Genomic DNA, 7,245 nt, shown 5'->3' with positions numbered 1-7,245 from the left:
TGTTGGGAAAAAGGTAAGGATTTCTTGTTTCTTTTATGTTATGAAAGATTTATAGATGTTAGAGTGAGTAGAATTGAATGGAAATCATGGGATTGTGATGTGGTGTGTGTGAGCCGTGTGTATGTGTGTGTGTATGTGTGGCCGTGTGGTACCTTGTATGGAGGGAGGTGGATTAAATTTATTTAGTATGTTAATTGTGTTGTTGTGGCCTTGTGATGTAAATAAAAGGTAAATGGTTCTTGTTGTTATGGAAAATCCATTGTTAAGTTGTTGTAGGAAAATATGCAACTTTATTGTAGTTTATGTAAATGTGAAAATGAAATTGGTAAGGTGCAAATTATGATTGTTATAAATGAAATTGGAAGATAAGAATATGTTGTGGATGTTTATGTTGAAGATTGGAAGTTTAGGTGGATTATCGTTTTGGTGGAAAGTTTGTATATTTTGTATATCTTGTGAATAGTTTGTAGAAATGATATGAAATGCTTCCAAAGTGTATTATAATGATCTTGATTAGTAATGAATATGAAAACAGTGAGATTGGTTTGGAAATGTGATGTTGGAAATGAGAGTTATTGCACTATGTTGGAAAGAGGACTAGTTGGTCTATGTTGGTTTTGTGGTGATTGTTGGTATTGTTGTTGGTTTGGTTGTTGATGTTTGGAGCCGAGTTAAATCTCGGGGATGTTGTATGTATAGGGGAAATGCTGTCCAAATTTTTGTAGAAAAGTACAAGTTAAGATTCAAGTTCTAAAGGCTTGAAATTACTAATTGGTAAACATGACCATTTGTAGATTTTGGGCGAAACGAGAATTGAATTTGAGCGAGCGTAAGGCGCAACTAAGGTATGTAAAGTCTTTCCCTTCATTCTTTGGCATGTTCTAAACATACTAGGCTCGGACGCGAGCCTTAGATACGACTCTGTTCCTAGAAATCCGAGATTGAAATTGGCCCCATTTCATTCAATGAGATTGAATCGGTTTCTTACTATTTCGTCGACAAAATGTCCTATATGTATGCAACTCTCCCAAATGAAGTCGGAATGCCTTAAAAATCTCATGGGTGACTCCATAAGACCTATGATCCATAATTTTACGTACGCCACCTCGGTTCGGCCCAAGGTGGGCCCACAAAATTCTGATACCTTCTGTACGGCCCTAATTAACTTATTTCTGTCCGAAACTCAGAGGTAACTTTTGGTTATTATTCAGTCTGCTATATGACAAGTGTTAAGACTATAGTTACGAGTCTTATAATATATTTGACGTCTAGAGTGATTCTAGATATTTTATTCCGATGTAGTCTGTCGTGCCATCCCAAATGACATATATGCGTATTTTATGAATATTGTCCGATTACTCTGATTTGACCCACCGTTTGGCCTACTTCCGTTTCATTGAGTCTGTAAAATGATCTGTATACGTATGGTTTCTCATTAATTTGTCCGTGGATGTCTCAATGCTTCCTTCACTGCGCCCGGGCCAGGTTTTGTTACTCGTGCACATTCCACTGCATTGTGCACCGCGTCCCTCGGTGTGCGGGCCGGGTTCTGTTTATATCTGTATATGATATGATGATACAGGGATGGCGGCCAGGATGGCATGTGATTTGTCTATCCACCGCATCCCATACTAAGAGGGCCGGGATCTGTTACCGCGTCCCTCATTAGAGGGCCGGGATCATATATATATATGCTATCTGTATCTGTATATGCTCATGATTCTGCATGCATGATTCTGGCTGGTACACATCTGTATATCTGATCTGGATTATGACTCCGTCTGTTGCACTTTTGAAAGTCCGATTCGGATACTGATTCTGTCTGCTGTACTTCTGTACATCTGATTCGGCTTATGACTCAGATTATGACTTTTTCAGCCACACTATGTACTCCTGATCCGTGTTTGCTGTTTGGAGTGCTCCTCTGACCCGGAGCGTGTACTTTTGGTATATATCTTCGGTTATTTACTCATTCTGTATATATGGTAACTTGGGGTACGGCGGGGCCCTGTCCCGCCATCTGATTCTGTTATGTCCGTTAGAGGCCTGTAAACATGCATGTGGGTTATGGGTTGTTACTGTACAGGTAGGTATGTACGAGTTTGTGATTCTATCCGCTATGATAGCCTCAACGGCTTATGTGTATGTCTAAGTGTGTTTATGTGTTTGTATATTTTCCGTGCGTTGTATTTATATCAGTCTGAATCAATGTATGTCTAATATGGATTATCTGTTTGGTACGCCAACTCTGTTAGGTAAGTACGTACGGGTATCCAGTTAGGATACTAGTCGCGGCCCACGGGGTTGGGTCGTGATAGATATACACATCATTTATAACGTATTTGTAATCACAACACTTCAACATTTATGGTTCAAGTCTAACATCATTCAATAGTGACACTATTCACCCATTCAAGACCCATGTCCCATATCTTGCTACAATTTGAGTTCCTTAGCCTTCTAATACCGTAAACAACATGAAATGATCATGAAACTTACCTTGGAGGATGATTGAACAAGCCTTGGGTGGAACTTTCTTTCTAGCACCAAAACCCTACCTTCTCTCCTTTGGGTCTTTCTTGAATTAGACTCACTTGGTTAGTTTCATACACTTGGGTTCATGGATTTGATGTTGTTGATCATGGGTTTCCCTTGAAATTTCTTGTAGATGGATGTTGGAGAGAGTTCTAGAGGTTTCCTTAGCCAACAAGATGAAAAAAATGATTTTTGGACGAGTTGGGTGCATTTAAAGTGGTCCAGAAATTTCTGGCCCGACACAACATGCGGCACGCTTTGCGAGCCGCAAAGCATGCTATGCGAGCCGTATGTTGTGTCGCAAAGTTTGCCGGCTGACCAACATTTCACTGGCACACTTTGCGGTAGATGTGCAGAGCCGCATGTTGAACTTGCGGGCTGCATGTCGTGTCGCAAAGCGTGCCAGCTGACCGACTCTCACTGGCACACTTTGCGGCCGAACTGCGGAACCGCATATCATGCTTGCGGTCCGCAGGTTGCGCCGCAAGGTGCGCCAACTGTCCGTTGAAACTTGGTGATAACTTTTGATCCCGATATGCTGTGGGGGCCCACTACTACCTATGGTTGGAAAGCCCCTTTCAAAATGTCATTAAGACCCCATTAATTCGATACCCGCAATTTCTTGCCCATCGCCAGTCAATTCGTTATGCATGAACGAAAAAAATTTCGAGGTGTAACAAGAAACCCCGCCACGGCCTCTACTGCGGCCCACTGGTGCTGGCATACCCCGCCCCGCAGGGCCTATAGCTAAAGGACTGGAAGACGAACCAGCAGCCGATCCCGTCGGCTGAGCTGCACCACCAGAACCGCCCGTCAACGGACAATGTCTCATAATATGGCCCTGGCGGCCATAAGAAAAACAGGCACCTGTAGCTCGATAGCACTCTCCTGGGTGTGACCTCCCACAATAAGAACATCGAGGCACAGGTGGTCTCGCCTGGCTGGAACCTCTTCTCACCTGCGAACCTGAGGCTCTGGAACTCTGGCCAGCTCCTGAGTGCCCTGCACCGTCAAATCGTCTGCCTGTAGACTGTGGGCGTGTACTCCGGCCTGACTGAGGGGGATATCTGCTATACTGTTTCTGAGGCTGCCCGCCTCGAGACTCCCCTCAATAACTGGCTGATCTAGCCCTCTTGGGCTGCCTCCTGTCAAGATCTCTATCAGGCTGGCGCCCTCTGTGCCGGTCCTCCATACCCTGCGCGTAGGCTTGTAACCGGGCAATGTCCATCCCAGTCTGTGACGCCATCGTCATACAGCTATCCACCAAATAATGATCCAGCCCTATCACGTACCGATGCATTCGGTCAGCCATATCAGCTACTATGGTAGGTGCATATCTGGCCAGAGAATCAAACTCCAAGTTGTACTCTCGAACACTCCTGCCTCTCTGCTTCAACTGCAAAAATCTGTCAACTCTCGCCCGCCGCAACTCTTGGGGCAAAAAGTGGCTGAGAAAAGCTGCTGTAAACTCATCCCACACGGCTGGGGGAGCATCCTCGCCTCTGGACAACTCCCAAGACTCATACCAATTAGTCGCTACATCTCGCAATCTATGTGAAGCCAGCTCGACAGACTCGGTCTCAGAAGCCCTGACTAGTCTCAGCACACGCTGCATCTATCGAATGAAATCCTGGGGATCCTTCTTGGGCTTAGACCCGTATAACTCTGGGGGATTACAGGTCAAGAAATCACGGACCCTCAAACTGTCGCGTCTGTCATCATCATCACCCCCTAGCCCACGTCTGCGAACCTGTCCTGCTACCAATCTCGTCAATAACTGTACCGCATCTCTCATCGCCCTGTCCTCTGCCCCTGGCTGAGGAGCTGGAGGCTCGAGCGCTGGAGCCTCTGGAGCTACTGGTGGAGCCGCTCCAGGCTCCTCTGATGGTGATGGTGTAGCAGAACCTGCTGAATGGGGCGCAATATCAGGCATAGTCTGAGTACGAGCCGGAGTAACTCTCTGTATCTGACTGGTCTCTCCTGCCACTGCTTTACCCTTCTGGGCAGCCGTCGCCTTCTTCGGAGGCATCACCGTAAACATAGCAATTGGTCAGAAAGAAATCATCCTAATAGCACAGCTCTATCGCACGATTTAAGATCCAAAGAAAGGTAACACCCTAAATGTCCTGTAGCCTCCTGTTTATAGATGTGGTGCACAACACACCGATAAACAAGACTCTACTAGACACGGCCTGTAGACATTCCGAGGACAAACCGCTCTGATTCCACTTTTGTCACGACCCAGCCCCATGGGCCGCGACTGGTGCCCTATTTGGACACCCAAAACCCATCCGCTTACCAAATCGACATATCGAAGACTTATTCAAATTTAGCATACGTTATTTTAAACAGATACTGAAAACAGATATCATCTTAAGCGGTCACCCGTACAGAAATAGCATACCAAAAGTCGGTAGGCTGGCGGAATACACATCGCCCGAATACACATACATATACAAACACGTGGGCCGTTTTGGCCATAATAGCAAACGGGGCCGCTTAAGGCACAGATCACAAACATAATCGAACAAACGTGACCCATGACCCACATATATGACTACAGGCCTCTACAAACCATAACAGAAACATATGACGGGACAGGGCCCCGCCGTACCCAAATAGCCATATATACAGAACATGTTTAACAAAAGATATGTACCAAAAATATGAGCTCCGGATCAAAACGAGTACTCCAAACAGCGGAATAAGTATCCTACACTGGCGGGTCACCTGAACGAACGTCTGTAACGGCGGGCATGAAACGCAGCCCCCGAAGAAAGGGGGTCAGTACGAAATATGTACTGAGTATGTAAAGCACGAAATACAGTGATCCAAATCAGAACTGAAATAAGGAGTATGGAAAATGGATACAGAATTAGTATATCAAAACCTGTGCTGAAAACATAATTAATGCAAATAAAAATCATTCATAGGGCTCAGGAACGTGGTCGCCACTCCGACGCTGGCACCACAACACATCATACTCCAGAAGGTTTCAAATCCCCATAAAATCCCCGAACATATCGTATCATCATCACATATCATAACATCAGAACACATCATATGCCATATCACATCATAACACCGTATATAAGCGGTACCCGGCCCTATGGCGAGGTCTCGGGAACCGTAATATTTTTCGGACATCATTCGGAAACATAACAACTAGAATCTTCGAACATCATAAACACGTATCAAACCATATAGAATAGCTTATGGAGGTCAAAGACGTCGGCCATCCTAGTGGCTCTAAGAATAGAATTTTCTTCAGAAGCATGCATATATGTCATTTGTTCATTTCATAAAGGTCATGCCAAAAGAATGAAACGTAGGCTTTACATACCTCGATCGCTCGCTAACCAAATCCCGACACAAGTCGCGGGCTCTCCAATATCTACAATAACGTTATCAATTACCAAACATTAGCTACAAGTACTTACAAATCCAATTCTAACTAGTACTTGTCTACAGAAATTTCGGCAGCATCTCCCCTGTAAATTCAACATCCCCGAGAATTTAACTCGGCCAAAATCATCAACAACCATACCAACAATATCAACAACCATACCAATAACATCAAAAATCAATTTAAAGCGCATTCTAATATTAGTAACCTCCTATCTCTACGTAGCTAATCACATTCAATTTAACTACGTATTTTCAAGCCAATATCAACGCTCACATATTCATTACTAATCCAAGATCTTTCAAACACAATTCAAGAACGCTTTAAACAATTTGTGCAATATTCAAACAATCCCACTAACACCATATTCCACCCGAAACTTCTACTAATGCAACGAAACCACAACGACGCATTTTCTTCTTTCAAATTCATCAACAACAACAACAATTCACACTTTAGCAACTCTACTTCCATAATTACATAAAAACCATATTAAAATCACATAATTTCCTACAACAACCTACAACCAATTTCCATGTCAACTTGAACCATTATTCCTCCATTTACATCACAAAGACCACAATCAACACAATTAACATACTAAATAAAATTTGTTCATCTTCCTCCACCAACAATACCACACGGCCACACACACACATATACTATTTCCATGATTTCCATTCAATTTTACTTACTACAACATTTATAACCTTCCATAACATATGAACATGAAATTCTTACCTTTTTCCTCTTGAATAGAATTTTTCACTTGTCACTAAAGTGGTTTTCTCGCTTCAATAATTATACCACGTTGAAGAGGGTCTTGAACTTAGTAGGAATACTAGAAAATTATAATTTTCGGATCAAGGATTGATGGCTTAAAAAAAATTCCCTCTCTTGTTGGCCGAATTCCCTTTTTTTTTTTTTTTCTCTCAACTTTTGTTTTGTTTTCTTGAAACTTCTTGAATAATGAAGAGTTTGTGGCCCCTTTCTCTTATTTATTTGTCTTGGATTTAATTTCATGGGCTTGGGCCATTTTTTCTCCATGGCCGGCCACACCTACTCATTGGGCCTCTATTTTTTTTGACTTTTTCCCTAGCCGAATTACTTTGTTAATATTTTGTGATTCATGAAACTAATTTTCAAAATTCCAATTTTGCCCTTAGCCTTCCTCAATATTTCCTCATCAATATTTTTCATGAATAACATATATATATTACCTAAATCAAAATATTGCCTTATCTCTTACAAGTCACAATTAATTCGATTTATCCAAATGTGCGAAATCACGGGATATAACAATA

The sequence above is a fragment of the Lycium barbarum genome, chromosome 2 (genome assembly GCF_019175385.1).
Source record: "Lycium barbarum isolate Lr01 chromosome 2, ASM1917538v2, whole genome shotgun sequence".
In the NCBI taxonomy this organism is placed as follows: Eukaryota; Viridiplantae; Streptophyta; class Magnoliopsida; order Solanales; family Solanaceae; genus Lycium; species Lycium barbarum.
The sequence above is the reverse complement of the archived record's forward strand: the minus strand, read 5'-3'. Positions refer to the sequence as shown.